Genomic DNA, 21,922 nt, shown 5'->3' with positions numbered 1-21,922 from the left:
CCTTTTTTGCTTGGAGCTCCGCAGTAGCCTCCTGGTTGGGCTCTCTGCTTCCACGCTTGCCTTTGCCCACACCATCTCCCAGACGGCAACCAGAGGGATTTATCTAAGATGTACAGGGGACCTGTTACTTTTCTGCTTAAAACCTTCCAGTGTCTCAGAAGGTGCCCACAATCCCTGGGCATGGGATAGAAGGTCCTCCGTAATCCTTTTCTGATGCACCCCATACCCTAACGCAATAAACCAGGCCTCCCTGGAAGACAGTGGGGCCAGGGAGCACACTGCCTGCCCTAAATACTCCCCCTTGAAAGGAAGCCGCACTGTCGGTAATGGTCACAGGCCCCTTGAAATATCATCAAAGATGGAATACTCAGAATTAAATGTTAATGCTGTTCAGAAAGGCAGAGGAAGGTGCAGCCTGCTTCACGTTCCCTCCCTACAAGTAGAAGGCCCAAAGACTTCTCGATTGTCCCACACCAGCAATGGGCGGCCAGGCTTCCCTTGGGCTCAGGCTTCCGATGCCTTTGCTCATCGATTCCCTTCTCTGTCTCTGGAATACCTACCTGTCTTTCAAGGTCCAGTGGAAATGCTACTTCCTCCAACAAACCTTCTAGGATCTTCCATGAGGACTATTAACTCCAGCTCCATCACCATACAGCGTTGCTTATACTGCTTTGCAATTCTTCCTGACTTAGGCAATCACTGGTTGTGTATTATGTCTTCCTTTCTCTCCTACCTAAACTATGAATTCCTCAAAGTGACCCACAGCTGCCAGCACAATGCCTAATCCAGAAAAGGCATCAGTATAATTGGATGAAATGAAATCCTTCAACTCCACTGTATCTGAAGCCCTAAGTAGGCCCAGAAAGGAGCCCAGGCCAGGCTTCACTAGGACCTCTTCATTTTGGCCCAGCCACATGTCATTTTGCAAACACAAACTGGTTAGACAGCAGAGCACTGCGATTGCAAAAGGCCCAAAGCATGTACTTCCCTTGCAGGTCAGACTGGTTTGTGGTATAGTATGTGCTAGTGGAAAATGTAACTGGTACAGTTCACATGAGAATCCAATGTAGACAAATTTCATGGTGACACAGAAAATAACCAAGTCTCTGAAGGCAGAAATACGTCCAAAGCCAAAAAAGGAGGCTTTGGACTCCTATTTGCTTCAGGCTCTGTATGTCATGTTATAAAGTATTCTTTTGCAAAAGTAGGCATCTTGCTTTGTGTTGTTCTCGCATCATTTAATGTGTATTTGTTTTTTTCTCCAATTATATTACAAGCTACACTCTGGCAGGTTTCCTCGTCCCTAAAATAGGGACAAGAATCCGTGGCCTACCCAGTTTACTAGGCTTTTAGGAGGTTCTAATGTGGTGATATTTATAGTATATGTGATAATGTAACTATAGGATGCTCTTCAAACGTAAGGTCTGTTTTATTTTATTTTTTTTTTTAAGATTTCATTTATTTATTTGAGACAGAATGAGAGACAGAGAGCATGAGAGGGAGGAGGGTCAGAGGGAGAAGCAGACTCCCCGCCGAGCAGGGAGCCCGATGCGGGACTCGATCCCGGGACTCCAGGATCATGACCTGAGCCGAAGGCAGTCACTGAACCAACTGAGCCACCCAGGCGCCCAGGTCTGTTTTATTATTAAAAGCCTTTATACTCTACTACTTAGGTATGTGTGTTTGAGATTCCACATTTGGAATCAAAGCCTTCATTGCAAATTCCTGGGGTAATGCTTTACATCATGGTTTCCCAAACCGGCCTGAAGGGAAGAATCACCTGGAGTCCTTGTTAGAAACATTCCTAGAACCTCCCCAGACTTACTGAAGAGAAATTTCCAGGTAAGATTCTGCTCCAACTGTTCTAAAGTATAGGTTTTTCTATGCCACCAAAACAATTCTCTGACACTGTCCTACATTTCCTCTCAATTCTGACACTATTGTGAAAATGAATACAGGGAAACCTCACTAAAATGGAGTCAGGGGGTTTGGCAGGGGCAGCTCTCCCACCCTACCCTCGTTGTCGATTACTGAACCGACCTGAAGAGAAGGACCTTGCAGGTGGATACTGCTTTACTAGCCCAGGAGGAAGAAGGAAGGCTTCCTCCTCACCCAGCAACAGCCCAGCCAATGAGAAGCCACTATACTTCCAACTCCCAGTTTACTCCAATGGGCTTCTTGTTTACAACAGCCCTCCCCACTGCCCCCCCTTCCCTCGACAAAAGAGCCTTCTAGTCCTACTACCTCTAGGCTTGCCTATGGTCTTGTCATGGCTTGCTTGTCCCAGGTTGCAGTTCTCTGCTATTCTTGAATAAGCTCCCTTTTTGCTGGTAAAAAAATGGGTAGGTTTATTTTTTTTAAGGGTAACACTATCTACCTGGCGATAGCATCAGATCTCCCAGGGGAAGGGCTCAGTCCTACAAGACTGCCCTCTGCGTCAGATACCAATCGCGAGTACAGGTTGTTACCTATACTTCTTACTAACTGGCTATAAATCAAAGGTGCCTATGCCCCCCCCCCGCCCCCCCGTCTTGGGTTCAGTTAATTTTCTGGAGCAGCTCACAGGACTCAGGAAACCAGTTTACTCCCTCGATTACCAGTTTCTTACAAAGGATGTGAAAGGATATGTAAGGAGAGGTCCCGAACAAAGGAGCTTCTGTCCCCGTGGAGCTGGGGGCTCAGCATGGTGACATATGGAAGTGTTCTGGTTCACCAACCTGGAAACTCCCCGAACGCTCTCCTTTTGGGTTTTTAGGGAGCCTTCATTACATAGGCATAGCTGATTAAATCATTGGCCATTGGTGATTGATTCAACCTCCTGAGAGGTCAGCGGGGTGGGACTGCAAGGTTCAACCTTCCAATCATGTGGTTGGTTCCCCTGGCATCTAGTCCCCATCCTCATGCTTTCCAAAAATTACCTCATTAACATAAGCTCATGTGTGATTGAAGGGGGGTTGTTATAAGTATCAAGACAGCTTTATCTCTCTCATCATTTATGAAATTCCGAGGGTTTTAGGAGCTCTGTGCCAGAATCGGGGAGGAAAACCAAATATGCATTCCATATTCTAACACAGTGTCACACCAGGAGAAAAACAAGGCCAACAGTACACATTCCTAATTGGATGCTTCTCTTCAGACAAGTCTGGGAGACACTGCCATTACCAGGGAGTATCTGATAGGTGACTATCAGAATGAAGTAGTTTAGGGGCGCCTGGGTGGCTCAGTCGTTAAGCGGCTGCCTTCGGCTCAGGTCATGATCCCAGGGTCCTGGGATCGAGCCCCGCATCGGGCTCCCTGCTCCGCGGGAAGCCTGCTTCTCCCTCTCCCACTCCCCCTGCTTGTGTTCACGCTCTCGCTGTGTCTCTCTCTGTCAAATAAATAAATCAAATCTTTCTTTAAAAAAAAAAAGAATGAAGTAGTTTAGAATTCCTTCTGGGAAAGGCCTTCACAGAGATCACAATGGGAGCAGAACTTTGCAGGAGGCTCCAGAAGGACGAAGCTCAGCCTGCGTCACAATTGTGTCAGCAACTCCTTCAGGCAAAACCTTCCCCTTGAAGGTCCTTGTCCTGGCCCCAAGTTCTAAGAAACTGGCCTGAGGCTATACAGCTCACAGGGAATCTGATGTACCAGCCAAAGACAAAGAGTTCATCGTTTCATTTTGAGGCCTTTGCTGCCTCAATCCAACTGGTGGTTTCCCAGGAGTTTCTCAGCGGCGCAGCACAATAGTTTCGTGACCAACACTCCCTTTGGATCCCTCTCTTCAAGAGTTCCCTCAACTCCTAAGCAGACCCCTTGTGCGGCAGTCAAACACTGTTATTGTCATTGTTCTGCTGTTTGTCCCTGAGGTGATGAGGGCTGGATTTGGTCTCGTCCATGCTTGCAGCCCCAGGAGATAGCCATTGTGCCTCATGGGTTATAGCCAAGTGCTTATGGTGGGCTCATCTGTGAAATTGTTGAAGGTTTGCTTCCCCTACTTGACTGGGAGCTCATTGAGGGCAGGCACAGGTCAATTTTCTGTATCCTCATGTCCTCGCCTCACGCTGTGCAGGGTCATGGGTCAGCAGTTGTTTATTGAAAAGCGAATGATCTCCCTTTTTGGTAGAGCCCGTGTTAGCTACTTCAGGAGAGAGGTGGTCTGCTAGGCATCCGCGTGGACAGTCTTGGCATTAGGACTCAGGGAGAACTGATTGCTCATAGCCTTTATAAAGGGGAGCAACCTTTGATCCCCAGGTCAGTTTGAGAAGGGCCTTCTGAGAGGAGTGGGGGATATTGCTTAGCTCTCCCGTTACCTCGAGACAGGGGCTGGGACTGGAGGATGTAGCTAAAACAGGGGGGAACATCAACACGGCTTCGACTGCCTTCTCCTCGGCTGACAATCCAGACACATGGCAAATCCAGGCATACAAAGGCATCGGAGGCCATGCCTCTAATTCTAGACTGTTCAGACATATTGCATTGCTATTCCTTTTGGAAGCCTTTGCCCAGAGCTCCTCTCCTGTTCATTCTTGCCATAGCTCATTTTGGGGAGAAAAAAAAAGTAAGTAATAGGAATCATAATAGCAGGCATTTGGTGGCAGAGAAGAGAGACAGTTTGAATTGCCTAGGGTACTTTTTGCAAAAGAAGGAACTGATTTCCATTGTCCCACCAATTAGCGGTATGACCTTGGGCGAATCCTTTCTTCATCCCAGGCCTCAAAATTCACCCATCTGTACCATGAGGTTGCTGGACGACGACGAGTCTGTGGCAGACCTGGCCAGAAATATCTGTTCAAGGTCCTGGAAATAGACTTTCTCCTGCCATGATTCCTCACCCAAACTTACAGAATCAACCACAGAAACATGGTTCTGCAGTTCTCGCCCCCTTCGCCCAATGACCCATACTAGAAAAATTAAAATTACAAAATGACCAATTAGTCAAGAACATTTACTGAATTGCCTGTTAGACGTCAACACTAGGTATGAATGGTTTTGTTTTATTCTTTAGATGGTGGGAGCATTTTTCATGCTCCAGGAGCTTGAGGTGGCCTCAGGGACACCAAGAGGAGATTGTGACATAGTGAGCCTGTGGGCAGCGCTAAGGATGGTTTTTGCCCTCTGTTGTAGCAACCAGGACACACGTACTCTTTGCACCTGCAGGGTTACAACACATTTACACAAGGCTTCTATTCACCACACTAGAGAACATTGACCAAGACAGGGACATGGTCTTGGGCATAGTGTTCAGGGCGAAGAAGCAAAGGTCAGGAATTCCTTTTGACTACAGAAGATGACTGTGGAACGGGGCATGTGAGGCAGTGTGGTTTATGGGAAGAAGCATGGAGTCATGGGCTGTGCAAACTGGGGTAAGTTGCTTCACTTCCCTGGGCTCAGAGCCTTCATTTGCCAAGCCTTCCTTCAGATGATGGCCTGAAGAGAGGAAATAATGCCATGCTTGTAAAGAGACTACAACATCGAAGGCACTCGGGTCATGAAAATGATTATTATGAAGAATCTGAGAACTGATGAAGAAAGAAAAAAAGACAAGGGGCCACTGAGACTGGTCAACTTGATCACAAAAACTCAAGGGCAGTCCCTACTATCTAATGGCGGTGTAGGCCAGACACTGGCTTGGGTCACCCCTGATCCCAGATTATATGACAGTGCTCTCCAGGGGATTTTCATGCTTCTATGTCCTCATACATCAGCGTCTCCGTGCTCTCTGACATTTGTGAGTGCCATTTTGGTTCTGTCCCACATTAAACCCGGATGAGTCTCACCAGTTCCCATGAGAAATCCTGACACACTCAGCATTTTCTAAATTTGGTAACTTTCCTGGAAATTTTAACGGTTGTCAGGAAGATCCCACATCGTACCCTAAGTAGCTTCCTGCTATCCTCCTGTCTTCACCCTTTGTCTGTGTTCCTTTCCAATGCCTGTACTTCCCGTGACCCAACCCGTCGTGCTTCACTCCTTGGCTTCTCTCATAAATGGCACACCAATCTGGGATTTTCTCTTTAGGAATCTGGTAGGTGCTCCATAAAATGTATTTCTATTTTTTTAAACTTAAATATTTAAGTTTATTAAATATCTTAAAAATATTTAAGAAATATTTTTAAAAATACTTCTGCTGGGCGCCTGCGTGACTCAGTCGTTAAGCGTCTGCCTTCGGCTCAGGTCATGATCCCAGGGTCCTGGGATCAAGCCCCGCATCCGGCTCCCTGCTCCGCGGGGAGTCTGCTTCTCCCTCTCCCACTCCCACTCCCCCTGTTTGTGTTCCCTCTCTCTCTGTGTCTCTCTGTCAATAAATAAATAAAATCGTTAAAAAAAAAAAGGAAAAAAATAAATAAAAATACTTCTTTTTTTTTTTTTAAGTTAGATGCTGGGGACACCCTGTCGAAGGAATGTGCCAAAGGGCAGGACTAAAATTTCATTAAGCATCCAGGGTGTATAACTCATCACACTCACCCACTTATCTACTCACTTCATGGGCAAACTGGAAAGGCAGACCAAACTTAATATACCTGAAAACAATGTTGTTAAGGTAAGCATGCACACCACAGCCCATCTGGGAACATGTCATCACAGAGGCACAGATGATTTTAATGATTGGGATGAGTAAAACCATGGCAGGGAGATCTTGCAATAACAGCTACTTAAGATGTAGCTTGTATATAATTAGACTTCACTTCAGCCCATGTAATTTCATACTTCAAAAGTGATAGCCCTGTAATCCAGTTTTAAGTATTTTTCCAAAGGTCCACTGCAGAAGGCGGGTATACTCTACTGCAGTGTGGGGGTGAAGAGCATTGGCGAGAGAAGCATTCAGATCTGGGTTAAAACCTGATCTTTGGCACTTACTAGCTGTATGGGACCTTGGGCAAGTTTGCCTCTTGTAACCTCAGTTTTCCTACTTGTAAAATGGGAGTGATTATATAAATGTTGAGGTTCTTTATATAATGCTACAAAGGTCATTTTTAATGTTGGCATTTGGAGTAAAATCAGAGGTTAGATATATATTGAGATCAGTAAATTTACTAAATAAATGAAATCCAGGGCGCCTGGGTGGCTCAGTCATTAGGCATCTGCCTTTGGCTCAGGTCATGATCCCAGGGTCCTGGGATCGAGCCCCGCGTCGGGCTCCCTGCTCCGCAGGAGGCCTGCTTCTCCCTCTCCCATTCCCCCTGCTTGTGTTCCCTCTCTCGCTGTGTCTCGCTCTGTCAAATAAATAAATAAAATCTTTAAGAAAATAAAATAAAAAATAAATAAATGAAATCCAACATTTAAAACACCTAAACTCCATGTTTAAGAAGCCAATTCTGGTTTAATCTGGTTACACACACCCAAATGAGCTCCTCGTGTTTGAAGCAAAACCTCCCAATAGGGGCGCCTGGGTGGCTCAGTCGTTGAGCGTCTGCCTTCGGCTCAGGTCATGATCCCGGGGTCCTGGGATCGAGCCCCGCATCGGGCTCCCTGCTCGGCGGGAAGCCTGCTTCTCCCTCTCCCACTCCCCCTGCTTGTGTTCCCTCTCTCGCTGTGTCTCTCTGTCAAACAAATAAAATCTTAAAAAAAAAAAAAACCTCCCAATAAAACCGTATTGAACCCATAAAAACAATTACAAATGATTATGTCATCAAAGGACACTTTGGCCAGTGGTATTTGAGCTTGCGTAAGCTTGTGTAACTGTATATTCTTGGCAGTGATGGAGAGCCCATGATTGCCCGTCCCTTCGTGATCGCAAGGAGTTTTTGGTCCAGTGCTACTCATCTGTGGCCACGCTAGCAAGCCTCCGAAAATAGGCAAGAAAACACCGCTATGGTAATTTACTCATCAGCAACTCTAACCACTTCCTTGCCTTTAGTCATTTACCAGCGCTGCAGCATTTTAGGTAAAATTGACCACGATGCAAGTAATTAGTTGTAGTCATGTTACCTTAAAAACATCATGACGGGCACCTGGGTGGTTCAGTCGGTTGGGTGTCTGCCTTTGGTCATGATTCCCAGGGTCCCGGGATTGAGTTCCCCATCAGGCTCCTTCCTCAGAGGGGAGCCTGCTTCTCCCTCTGCCGGCTGCCCCCACCCCCCGGTTGTGCTCTCTCTCTCCTCTCTCTCGCTCTGTCAAATAAATAAAAATCTTACAAAAAATCATGACATACCAAGTGACTTTATTCAGGTTAAAACTGTAGAGATTATTTAGGTATAGGTAAACAAATCCCATTTTTTGGTTTGGTTGGAGTAGTATCTTAAAATATTTAAACCAGGAACAATCCTGGCTCTTTTTGGTCCCATTGATAATAACCTCACAGTCTTTTTAAAAATACATTTTATAGCACTTAATGGCGGTTTGTTGTAAGTGAACAGGTGCTCTGGTAGACCCTCCTATAAGTTTAAATGACTGGAATGAGATTGTTAGAAACTGGAGTTCATTTCAAAGCTGGAGTCATTTCCATCTCTTAAGAGGTATGGATTTGCATACTTCGAGGCATTTACTCCTTTGTTCTGAAAAACAAACAAACAAACAAAACAAGTGATGTGTCCTTTAGTCTAACAAAATACCAGATGGTCAGGTCCCATCCACCCCACTGCATCCTGCCCCAGTATCCTCAGAACTTGATAACCTCATGGCCTTTTTTTCCAAATCTAGGCTGAATCCTGGAGGTCTGTCTTGTTAACCTTTAAAAAAATAAACTGCCAGGGCCCCTGGGTGGCTCAGTCGGCCAAGCGTCGGCCTTTGGCTCAGGTCATGATCCCAGAGTCCTGGGATCCGGCCCCACGGAAGGCTCCCTGCTCAGCGAGGAGTCTGCTTCTCCCTCTCCCAATCTGCTCTTGCTCTCTCTCTCTCTCAAATAAATAAAAATCTTTAAAAATAAAATAAAAATAAATAAACTGGCAGCTATTTTATCAGCAAAAACTGTGTTTATTCGGCAATTGCAGAGGATTGCAATCTGGGACAAGCAAACTGCGGCAAAACCATAGGCAAGTCCAGAGAACAAAGGAGAGGAAGGCTCTTTTATGGGGGGGGGGGGGAGAAACAGTTGTAAACAAGAAGTCCATTGGAGGAAACTGGGAGTTCTAAGTATAGTGGCTTCTCATTGGCTGAGCTGTGACTGCCTCTCATTGGCTGGGCTATTGCCAGGGGGAAGAGGAAAGCCTTTCTTCCTCCTGCTGGGGTAGTAAAATAGTATGTGTGTGCCAAGTCCTTCTCTTCCTGTTGGGTTTGCAACTGAGAGGAATGGTAGGGTGTGAGAGCTCCCCCTGTCCAACCTCCAGGCTCTATTTCCCTTTATTAATTTTTATAGCCTGGTCCTCCCAGAGGCTATCAGGGCTAAATCTAGGGTAGTTACAGGCTTATTTTGAGAGGTGTTTTCCCAGCTCTAAGTCCCTCTAGTCATACATTCCTGCTCCCCCAGCTCCCCAGTATATTTCTCACCATAGTACTCTGTTTCTTCTCATTACACCAAGTTCTACTCTTCTCTCAGCAACCAAAAACTTCCATTATGCCTGTTTTGGAATGGCCACTATATAACTATCACACTTCTTTTTATCCTCAACATGTTTTCTGAACAATTTTTTCCATCTCCTTATCTTAATGGAAATCTCATTTTCCTCTGAGGACACCATTTCCTTTGCAGCCTTCTCAAATAGTGTTTACTTCATCTCTCAACACCCCACATTCCATAGGCTGGGGGGGGCGGTGGTTAGTGTCCTCCACATTGGGGAACACCACTTTCAAGCCATTACTCCCTCCTTTGAAGTCCATTCCGTTCAGCTGTGCTAATGCTTCATCTTAGTCCCTGTTTTGACTGAACTTCTAGCCTCTCTTCTATATCCACTGGAGACTTTAACAACTGGCTCTTAGTCTTCCTTTCTACTGTAGGCTCTGCTGCCTTTATCCTGGGGGCCTTCGATGTCCACATGGTCAACCCACCCATTATCCTTGATCTCCTGGTTTCCAAAGACCCTCCCCTCCACTCAGCCACCCACTCCAACAGTTATACACTAGATAACCCCTGTAATCAGCAAAAATTTATCTTAATTCAAACCTTTCATTATGCCATTTCCCCCCTTAATTATCCCACTAAACCTGTTTTGTTTTGTGAGTAAAGAGACATTTGACTGGCTATTGTTAAATAGAAACAAAAGCCCAAAGGTCCAAAATGGAGTCACTTATGTTAAGCCCCACCAAGACTTAACTCCTAGTTTCAGCCTCTCCCAAGGAGTGGAGTTTTAAACCAATGAGTCTGGAATTTCCTGATCAGCACTAGTGAGGTAATGTGCACCGATTAGACCCCCCCTGCCCTTCCCTTTAGGGGAAGGTGACCTTGCCTGAAAATAATTTTTTTTTCTTTTGCTAATAACTTCCTTGTCCCACCCCATTCCTGCCTATAAAAGCCTTCCATTTTTGTGTAACTACTCAGCATGCTTCTCTTTGCTGGAAGGGATGCTGTCTGATTCATGAATCACTAAAGAAATCCAATTATATCTTTGAATTTATTCAGTTGAATTTTTGTTCTTTTACACTGTCAACACGATCCTGTTCCTCTTCCACATTGACAGAACCCCACTTTTTTCCACAATCCACCTCTCAGGGATTGTGATTCATCAGGTTGGGGTAAATCTTGATGAACCTAAAAGGATGATTTTCAAACTGTTGTTCCCCCCCGCCCCCCGCCCAGGTCCCTTTCCAAGGCCCCCCAAGGTCAAAACTATTTGCATAATAAGTTTTTCTTTGTTCCTGTGTGGACATATTCACTGATGGTGCAAAAGTAACGGTGGGTGAACCATGAATCAAGGCAGTCATTGTACTTTTTGTCACCACACACTTGAAGAAAAAAGACAAATTCACTCTTACCTGAAGAAGCAGTGAGACAGGGCGCCTGGCTGGCTCAGTCAGTTGAGCATGTGACTCTTGATCTTGGGGGTTGTAAGTTTGAGCCCCATGTTGGGTATAGAGATTACTTTTTTAAAAAAATGAAAAATCTTAAAAAAAATAAAAGCAGTGAGGGGGCGCCTGGGTGGCTCAGATGGTTGGGCGTCTGCCTTCGGCTCAGGTCATGATCCCAGGGTCCTGGGATCGAGTCCCGCATCAGGCTCTCTGCTCCTTGGGAGCCTGCTTCTCCCTCTGCCTCTCTCTCTCTCTCTCTGTCTCTCATGAATAAATAAAAAAAATTTAAAAAAAAAGGCAGTGAGAAGTATTAATCTTATTAAATCTCAACCCTTGAGTACAGGTCTTTTTAATATTCTGTGCGACAAAACAGGAAGTATGCCTAGCGCACTTCTGTGTAGAAAAGTATTGAGTAAGGGACAGGCGGGGCTAGGCAGGGAGGGATAGGTAGGGGACTACGTGACGAAGCTCACCAAAAATCCCAGAAATGCTGAGGCGGACCGAAACCAGAGATAAGGGAACAAACAGACCACCTTGCCCTGCACATCAGAGGTGGGGTCTTTTTATGGCAGTCACATTGTAACCACAAAGAATGACCAGACCCCAAAGAAGTAAGTCATTAAAGATGTTATCACCGGTCCTTACTCAAACCAAGACGTCACAAGAATGTTAAGGCCACAAGCTCCCTGGTCAGTTGTAAAGAAAAGACTGTCGGTGGAGATCCACATTGGCAACAGTTGGAACCCCTCTCACTCCTGAGAGCTTTTTTCTGTATCCCTGCTTCATAAAATTCTACCGCTTTGCTCACTCTACATTGTCCGCCAGATTCGTTCTTTGACTCTGTGAGACAAGAACCTCGCTCTCCTGCTTCAGTATGATGGTAGAGGTGATGTGGGGAACAAAGGCAAAAGAAAAAATTAGGGGCGCCTGGGTGGCTCAGTCGGTTAAGCGGTTAAGCGTCTGCCTTTGGCTCAGGTCATGATCTCAGGATCCTGCTCAGCGGGGAGTCTGCTTGTCCCTCTCCCTCTGCCATTCCCCCCACTTGTGCTCTCTGGCTCTCCCTATCTCTCTTGTCAAATAAATAAATAAAATCTTTAAGAAAAAGAAAGAAAAAACTAAATTTCCTTACTACTTACAGCCCATTGAAAGTCTTTGAAACAGGCAGAGTGACCTTCCTCTAGGAGCTCAGCTGCCTCGATGTTAATACTTTGCTAAGGGCAAAAGGCAACCTTAGCCCGACTCCCCAGGATCCTGTGCGTCTACTTTAAACATATAGAAATTCCTTTGGAAACTTCCTTTATCTCTACCTCCACCCCCAAATACGCATCGGCAATCATCCCCCAAGCATATGACCCACCAAAATACATCTGAAGGGTGTCCTGGCTGAGATGACTGAGTTGTTACTAAAAAGTAATAAACGACCTTTTCCTAACAATAGCTGACCCCCTCAAGGTCCTGAAAACCTTGTTTCCAAAATGCCTTGGAAGCTTGTGCTGTCCCTCAGCCCCTCCCAACTTGAAAGAATATAATGGACCACTCCTCCTGACCCCAGAGCAGCTCTTTCTGCCAATGGGTCCTGTCCCCGTGCTTTAATACAGCCACCTTTTTTTAAATGAAGATTTTATTTATTTATTTGACAGACAGACAGACAGAGAGCACGAGCAGGGGGAGCGGCAGGCAGAGGGAGAGGGAGAAGCAGGCTCCCCGCTGAGCAGGAAGCCCGACGCAGGGCTCGATCCCAGGACCCCAGGATCATGACCTGAGCCGAAGGCAGCTGCTTAACCATCTGAGCCACCCAGGCGCCCCGTAAAGCCACCTTTTTGCACCAAAGATTTCTCAAGAATTCTTTCTTGGCCTTCGGCCCCGAACCCTAACCAATTTCCTACATCAGAGGCGCCTGGCCGGCTCCGTCAGTGGAGCGTGTGACTCTCGATCTCGGGGTTGTTGGTTTGGGCCCCACGTTGGGCGTAGAGATGATTTAAAAATAAAATCTTTAAAAAAAAAGTATGATGGCAGTCTCAAAAAAAATAGTAACTTGCTCAGTGGAGTTACACACTGAACCAGCTGCTTTCTCATGGAATTCCACTTTCACCTGAAAGAACAACAGACAAGCTGTGGTCATTTAGACTTGAGTATTTGTCAGATGCTTTGTTCATAAATGACTGGCGTGAGCCTGGAACTTTAAGAGAACAATGCTTGCTCTCAACTGCTGTTAACTGTTACAAATGCTCCTGAGATATCAAGGAAGATCAGAATGAAAAGATGCCCATTAGATTTAGGAACATGGAGGTCCTGCTATCCTTCTTGAAAAATTTCATTGGATGGGGGGTTGGAATACAGGTTCAAGTAGGTCGAGAAGTGAGTGGGAAAGAAAAGGGAGGCCGTGAGAATAGACCCCTCTTGGAAAAAGTTTAACAAACGAAGGGAAAAAGAGAATAGGGGCGCCTGGGTGGCTCAGTCGGTTAAGCATCTGCTTTTGGCTCGGGTCATGATCCCAGGGTCCTGGAGCGGTCTTCTCCCTCTGTCCCTCCCCCTGCTCATGCTTGCGCTCTCTCTCTCTCAAATAAATAAATAAAATCTTTTAAAAAATTAACATGTAGGGGGGTGGGAGGTTGGGCTGGCCTGGTGATGGGTATTGAGGAGGGCACGTTCTGCATGGAGCACTGGGTGTTATGCACAAACAATGAATCATGGAACACTACGTCTAAATCTAATGATGTAATGTATGGGGATTAACATAACAATAAAAATTTTTTAAAAAATTAACATGTGAAAAGCGTGAGTGTGTATATACGATGATGGAACGGAGAAAATCCAGAGGGATGGACTGAAGATACAGAAGAGAGGGAAATCGTGGGCAAGATTCAGGAGAAGAGGTTGGGATCTGGGACCCAGCTGGTGATGGGGGTTGTGTGTTTGTGTGTTGGTTGAGCAGGGGTACTAGAAGTCTTGAAGAAGGTGGAGAAAGTGTGACGTTGTCATTGCAGAGAGTGGGAGAGCAAACGGAGTAGAGAAACAAAGTCGGCTTGCTGGGCATGGTTGATCTCATCCATTCCCATGGCCTTTACCATTTCTTTTTTTTTGAAAGATTTTATTTATTTATTTGACAGAGAGAGACACAGCGAGAGAGGGAACACGAGCAGGGGGAGTGGGAGAGGGAGAAGCAGGCTCCCTGCGGAGCAGGGAGCCCGATGCGGGGCTCGATCCCAGGACCCTGGGATCATGACCTGAGCCGAAGGCAGACGCTTAACGACTGAGCCACCCAGGCGCCCCGGCCTTTACCATTTCTATGGTGCTGGTTCCCAGACCTGTGCCTCCAGCCCACGCGTGCCTTGACCTCCAGGCCCACCTACCTCACCGACCAGTGGATAGCTCCACTTGGGTATCATACAGGCGTTTCACTCAGCACATCCAAAATCGAAGTCATGATTCCTCTCTCCCAAACCAGGTCTTCTGTTAGTGTTCCTGATCCCAGTGAGTGATGCTGTCATCCAGCTTGTTATGTGAGGCACAATCCTAGAAATCATCCTTGTTTTGTCCATTTTCCTCACCCTCCACATTGAGTCACCAAATCCTATTGATTGCATTTTCCTAACGTATCTTAAATCTGTTCACCTCTTCCTGTCCCCTACTACCGCACTAGTTCAGGGCGGTATGACCCTGGACTGTTGCCATATCCTCCTACCTGCCTCCCCTACTCTTTATTCTATTTTCCATAAACAGAGTGATTTTTTTTTTTTAAGATTTATTTATTTGAGAGAGAGCGAGCACACACAGAGGGAGAGGGAGAAGCAGGCTCCCCGCTGAGCAGGGAGCCCGATGTGGGACTCAATCCCAGGACCCCAAGACCATGACCTGAGCTGAAGGCAGACGCTTAACCGACTGAGCCACCCAGGCGCCCGCAGAGTGATCTTTTTCAAAAACAAATTTCATGTCACACCGCTGTTTAAAACCCTTCGATAGCTTTCCATTTTCCTCCAGGATGAAAAACAAAACTTGTAACTCTCCTTCTTTACTTTCACATGCCCCCTCCACCTTCTGTCACACAGCTCCTATTCCCAAACCCTCAACCCGCCCTAATTTTTTTTTTCCCATGCTACTTACCACTTTCCAACAATCTGTATACTTTATTATCACTATTGTTTATTCTCTGTCTCCTGCCTCTCGAATGAGACCTCCATGAGACCATGCATCTTTGTTTTGTACACAGCTATATTCCTGTTATGGTCTGAAGTGTGCCCTGCCTAAGATTCATATGTTGAAATCCTAATCCCCCAGTACCCGAGAATATGATGGTATTGGAGATAGGGCCTTTAAAGAAGCAATTATGGGGATGCCTGGGTGGCTCAGTCAGTGAAGTGCCTGCCTTCAGCTCAGGTCATGATCTCGGGGACCCTGGATCGAGCCCCACATCAGGCTCCCTGCTCAGTGGGGAGTCTGCTTCTCCCTCCACCTGCCGATCCCCCTGCTTGTGCTCTCTCTCTGACAAATAAATAAAATCTTTAAAAAAAATAATAGAGGCAATTACTGTAAAATGAGGTCACGTGTGTGGGCCCTAATCCAGTATGACTTGTACCCTTACAAGTAGAGGAAATTGGGACCCAGACACATGCAGAGGAAGATCATGTGAGGACACAGGGAGAAGACAGCTTTCTACAAGCCAAGGAGAGAGGCCTCAGGAGAAACCAACCCTGCTGACACCCCGACTTCCAACTTCGAGCCTCCCGAAATCTGAGAAATTAAATTTGTTTAAGCCCTCCAGTGTGGGGTACTTCGTTATGGCAGCCCTAGCAACTAAAACAATCCCTAACAGAAGAGCTCCTGGCACATAGAAAGCACTCAGCAAATATCTGCTCAAAGAATAGGTGAGCGTGAGGCCCTACATGATCCAATCTCCCCTGCTTTCTCTACTCTACCTCATTTCCGGCCACTTCCCCCTCGGATCTCTCAACTCTTTTCAAATAGGGCTTTTTTTTTTTAAGATTGTATTTATTTATTTGACAGAGAGAGCGAGCACAAGCAGGGGGAGTGGGAGAGGGAGAAGCAGGCTTCCCGCGGAGCAGGGAGCCCGATGCGGGGCTCGATCTCGGGACCCCGGGATCATGACCTGAGCCGAAGGCAGACGCTTCACCGACTAAGCCACCCAGGCGTCCCCAAATAGGACTCTTCTGAACTCCTCAAACGTGTCATACCCTTTCCCCCACTCAGAAACTTCGCATCTCCTTCCCCCTACCTGCAGTGCTCTCCTCCCCGAGCCACCCCCTGCCCCACATCAGCACCATGATTTCACACTACTCATCCTCCGGGTATCAAATTCAATTTTAAAAATATTCTTCAGGGTGCCTGAGTGGCTCAGTCAGGGAAGTAGTTAACTTCGGGTCAGGTCATGATCTCAGGGTCCTGGGATCGAGTGCCCCCTCAAGCCCCACGTCGAGCCCCGAGTTGAGCCCCACATCAGGCTTCACACTCAGAGGGGAGTCTGTTTCTCCCTCTCCTTCTGCCCTGCACCCCGCTCCTGCTTTCTCTCTCTCTCTAATAAATAAATAACATCTTTAAAAAAATTATTCAAATAGGGCACCTGGGTGGCTCAGTCGGTTAAGCATCCAACTCTCGGTTTCGGCTCAGGTCATGGTCCCAGGGTCCTGGGATCGAGTCCCGCATCGGGCTCCCTGCTCAGTGGGGAACCTACTTCTCCCTCTCCCTCTGCCCCACCCCCTGCTTGTGCTGTCTCGCTCTTTCAAATAAATAAAATCTTTTTAAAAAAATTCTTCAACTAGTTTAATTGAAGTATATGGCTATGCAACAAACTGGACTTAAAGTGTACCGTTTGATAAGTTTTGACATATGTACACACTCATGAAACCATCACCACAGTCAAGATAGTGAACGTATATATCGCCCCCCCAAATTTCCTCACGACCCTCTTTAGTCACTGCCTCCCCCTTACCCCACTCTCCAGTCAACCACTGATCTGCCTTTTGTCACATAGATTAGTTCGCATTTTAGAAAAATGACTTTATTGATAGTGTACACCTGAAACTAATATAACACTGTATGTTAACGATACTGGAATTAAACTTTTTAAAAATGACTTTATTGAGGTATAACTGTCATACAAAATACTGTACATATTTAATATATATAGTTTGCCTCTTTTGGAGTTTTACAGAGACGGGATCATAGGGTATGCTGTGTTTGTTTTGGTCTGGCTTCTTTGACAACATCATTATTTTGAGATTCATCTGTGTTGTTGTGTGTATCAGTAGTTCATTCCCTTTTATTACTGAGTAATATTTCATTGTATGTACATACCACAGCTTGTTTACCCCTTCACCAGTTGAGGGTGATTATAGTTTGCAGCGATTGCAAACAAAGCTGCGGTGAAAGTTTGTGCACAGTTAACTTCAATCTTACTACTTTCTTGGAAGTGTTTTTGGGCTCCCAGATTAAGTGAGGCCCTCCTGGTCCGCTCTCTCATTTAGTCATCTCTTCTCTTTTTGTAAGGGTGTGTTTGCTTAGGAGGAATAGGTTGGTTTGGAAGAATGACTTTGCTAAATCACTAAGAAGGGAGAGAGTGAGACCCACAGTGAGACAAGAAGTATTCATTTCTCTCTCTCTTTTTTTAAAGATTTTATTTATTTATTTGACAGAGAGAGAGCACAAACAGGGGGAGTGGCAGAGGGAGAAGCAGGCTCCCCACTGAGCAGGGAGCCAGATGTGGGGCTCAATCCCAGGACCCCAAGATCATGACCTGAGCTGAAGGCAGATGCTTAACCAACTGAGCCACCCAGGTGCCCCAAATTCATTTTTCCCTTGAGTGAGATGGAGATAAGAGGAAACGGAGAACAAGATCTTTGGATCTGTCTGTTATAATTTGGATAATTTCAAATGTATTGGGCTTTTTGTTTGAGAGATTGGTAAAAGACAGTAAGATCAATTTTAACTATCCTTTTTTTAAATAAAGGAAGTGTCTAGTGCTGTGAATTTTGCTCGTTATGCGGTCCTCCGCTTTACACAACCTTCCTACATCCTTTATCCAAATACCCACCAGGCAAGGGTGCCCACTCACCCTCTTCTCCCTGTATTCTCCCCCCTAAAATGAACAAACCTCACCTGCTTTCACTCCTCCGATCTGCTCCTCTCAGAGCTCCCTCTCCTCCTCAGGGACTGGCTGCTGCTGGATTTGATCCAACAGCTCTGGACCTAGCAACCCCCTGGAGGTGAGAGACCCACCCAGTGGCCTGGCTCAAGTTCCAGACATCCAGAGCCCTGTTTCCAATCCTGCTGGTCCTAAAAATATACCGACCCTTGGCAGGTGGCTAGGCTATTTTCAACCTTGGGGGCCTCAGGAATCAGGAGATTCATGCCAGGCCAGGAAGCCAAAAAGCAAGCCCTTATTGGTGCGCTGCAGATAAAAACAGCCGTCCTGTGGCCTGGCTTCAACCGATTCTCAATTGTCTGTTCACTGACATTGCCGCTATTTCCCTTTTTAGGCCCAATCATAGCTTCCACTCCCTCTGTAAGCGGGAACCTGGGACAGTAAATGCAGTTATGGGGTGGGGGGAAGGCCAGAGAACCTTTTTTTTTCAACTTGCCCGACTCCGTGTGGTTCTCAGGTTACAGAGGAGTTCTGAAATAAGTAAGAGAGCTCCGGAGCGTCTCTCCAGGTCCAGGCTTCCACATCCCGCATGCTTAGAAAGTGGGTCATGGTGTCTGTCTCTGCTGGCGAAATTAAAGAACTATTATTATCATCTGCATTTTATAGAGGAGGAGCCCTGAGGAACAGAGAGGTTAAATAACACGTCCACCTGGAAAGGAACAACTGGAAAGCACCCAAGCCAGAGTCGGGATACAAACTCAGATCTGGGGATCTTACACTCCTCATCGCTACTGTTTCCAAACCTGTGGTTCTCAAGTCATCTGCCAGAATTGTGTTAAGTGGGTGGTCACCTTATAACCAAGTACAGGGGACCCTTGAACAACACCGGCTCGAACAACGCGGGGTCCCCGTATACGCAGCTGTGCGGTGTGCGGTGCTGGAAATGTATTTTCTCTTTCTTAGGACTTTCTTCATAACATTTTCTTTTCTCTAGCTTACTTTATTGTAAGAATACAGTATATAACACATAGAGCACACAAGAGATGTGTTAACGGACTGTTCCTGTTATCAGGAAGGCTTCCCGTCAATAGTAGGCTATTAGCAGTTAAATTTGGGGGCATCAAAATTTATATGTGGATTTTTTTTTAAAAGATTTTATTTATTTATTTGACAGAGAGAGACGCAGTGAGAGAGGGAACACAAGTAGGGGGAGAGAGAGAAGCAGGCTTCCTGCGGAGCAGGGAGCCCAATGCAGGGCTCGATCCCAGGACCCTGGGATCATGACCTGAGCCGAAGGCAGACTCTTAATGCCTGAGCCACCCAGGCGCCCCTATATGTGGATTTTTTGATTGTGCAAGGAATCGGTGCCCCTAAGCCCTGTGTTGTTCAAGGGCTTACTGTACTGTCGTGCAATTTCAGCCTCAGACTTTGCATTTCTATTTACAATACAAAGAGTACTATTTTGGGGCACCTGGATGGCTCAGTGGGTTAAGCTTCTGCCTTCAGCTCAGGTCATGATCCCAGGGTCCTGGGATCGAGCCCTGCGTGGGGCTCCCTGCTCAGCGGGGAATCTGCTTCTCCCTCTCCCTCTACTCCTCCCCCCACCCCCGCTTGTGCTCTCTCTCTCACTCACTCTCTCTCTCAAATAAATAAATAAAATCTTTCAAAAAAACACCCCAAAACCCAAAAAAACAAAGAGTACTGTTTTAATTGTTTTGGATCCAAGAGAAAAGAACAGAGATCTAACGTGTAAGTGATGTATTTGCTCCAAACCAAGACAGATAAGACCATAGTTAATTCAGAGGCAGTGTTTTAATAACGTGCGTACCAATATTCACTTGGGGAAGGTGATTTAGTTTCAGCAAAACAACATTATCCATCAAGTTCATGTTAGCATATATTTAAGTAATATTACACTAAAAGCCATTTTTTTTTTTCCCAATAGGAAGCATCCACACATTGTTCGTATCTGAGAGAGTGCCGTCCGGGTGTTGAAGCCTGGAAAGAGCTGCATGACTGGCCAGGGATTCCTGTTATTGGAATTTTGTTTTTGTTGCTGTTATTACCTCGGAGATATCTCCAGAGTTCAAGGTGACTCTGGCCTCTCTTCAACCACTGGGACTTACGCACATGCAGGGCAGCTGTGGGTCTCGGGCATTCCTGGACTACAGAGACGAGTTACCCTATCTTAGCAATTCGTGTTTTGTGTCACTGCTAATAGATTGTGCTCTTTTCCCCTTTGTTTCTCCCAACCAAAATGATGCACTGGCAAGGCTGGAGGTGAGCAAAGAGAAAAAGAAAGAAAGACTTACTATTTTCTTTCACTTCTAACTTGCATGTGATTGCCTCTCTCTCTCTACGGCTATCGCCTTTCAGACCTGGAAGCAGTTACGGAATTGAGCAAAAGATGATGCAAAGGGGTTTTCCACTCCCTACCCTCCTCAGAAACAAAGAAATGGAACCAAATCAAAGCTCCTTAAGGAAGAACTGGAAGGCAGACCCATGGAAAAAATGCGTACGATATAATGTGCAGCCCCGCCCCCCATGGCCCGGGAAAGGTGGCGGGAAGCAAAGGCACGTGGGTGCGGGGCTGCCGGGCTGGGACGGGGCTGGGACTTTGTCATATTCACGGCTGCATATTCAGTTCCTAGAACAGTGAGTGCCTGGTACATGATACGGCCTCATAAATACCTGTGGAAGGACTGAATGAACGGTGGAAAGGTCTTGAAGCAGCTGAACAAGGACTGAAGGAGGCATCTGGGAGTGAAAAATATTGGAAATGTGTCACAGCAGAGGGTCTCTGTCTCTCTCCCTCTCCTCTCTCTCTCTCCCCGCCCTCCTTCCTTCTTCCCTTCCTTCCTTCCCTTCTGTCTCTGTCTCTGAAAAATCTTAATGTTACATTTATAATTAAAACACGGGAAAATAAATGCGTCCTGTTGGTCTTATGGAAAAATGCACATTAAGTATTTCAGGAAGGCATGCCAAAGGATGTATTATTCAAGTATAATCTGGCACTAAGCAGGATTTACTGGGAATGTTCCTTGGTCCTTTTATTATGCTCGAAGGAGAAAATATGCAGACCATTTCGAAGCATTCATGCTTGTCAATTAAACATAAAGGAAAGGGGCTCTTTGGCAATGGGTGAGATGCTTCAACACGTGAACCGAACAGACCTGCTGTAGAGACTTGGACCAGTGACCTTATTACGATCTGGTCTTGAATAATTTACAGTATATAGGCAGTAGGCCTCACTCCGAGCTTTTGTATTTAGGCCCGTGAAGTTTTTGATGGACCTTGAAAGAGTTCAACCCTCCTACCGATAAGAAAACTAGGCCCATTTTGGGGATAAGACTTGCCCAAGGTCGCATTTGTATTTCTGTCCCTAGCATCTTCATCCCAATCATCATCCCCTACATTTGCAGAACACTTTCAAGTTTTCCAAGTGCTTGGACACGCCTCTGGTGTCTCAGGCTCTCCGTGTGTAAACTGCAGATAATTACGGGCACTACCACATTCAAGAGTATTGTAAGAATTCGGGGCGCCTGGCTGGCTCAGTCGGGATAGCGTGCGACTCTTGATCTCCGGGTCATGAGTTCGAGCCCCACGCTGGGCGTCGAGCTTACTTTAAAAAAAGAAACAATAAATAAATCAAGAGCATTGTCAGAATTAAATGAGATAACTTAGCCTTCGCTAAGTGTTAGCCATTACTGGTCTCAGAGAACAAGAAAGAAGCAAAGCGTAGGGCTGTCAAGTAGATGACACTGGAGGGAGCCAGCTTCCCAATAGTACTAAACCACCGGTGTCCCATCTACCGCATTTAATTCATGCTCACGTCACTGTGTGTGCCCGCCGCCCCCTCCGTGCCCACCCCTCGCAGGAAAAGAAAAGACACACAAAGAGCAATTTCACTTGCCCTTCCCTCGGGTAAGGGTATGCTGCACGATGAGCATGAGACGCAAAAGC

At 46.2% G+C, this 21,922-nt stretch overlaps 1 long non-coding RNA gene across 1 annotated transcript; it reads right to left on the bottom strand.

Annotated features, from left to right (window-relative positions):
• Window positions 1–8,123: 8,123 nt before the first annotated feature.
• LOC145717775 (uncharacterized) lies at window positions 8,124–12,358 on the bottom strand. The gene is made up of 2 exons (XR_014141184.1): window positions 10,828–12,358; window positions 8,124–8,474 (listed from the first exon to the last, which is right to left on the bottom strand). It is a non-coding gene; the product is annotated as an uncharacterized LOC145717775 (long non-coding RNA).
• Between the last annotated feature and the right edge of the window lie 9,564 nt (window positions 12,359–21,922).

The sequence above is a fragment of the Leptonychotes weddellii genome, chromosome X, assembly GCF_054177405.1.
Source record: "Leptonychotes weddellii isolate Sample4059 chromosome X, ASM5417740v2, whole genome shotgun sequence".
NCBI lineage: Eukaryota > Metazoa > Chordata > Mammalia > Carnivora > Phocidae > Leptonychotes > Leptonychotes weddellii.
This window is presented reverse-complemented; position numbering and strand designations above follow the sequence as displayed.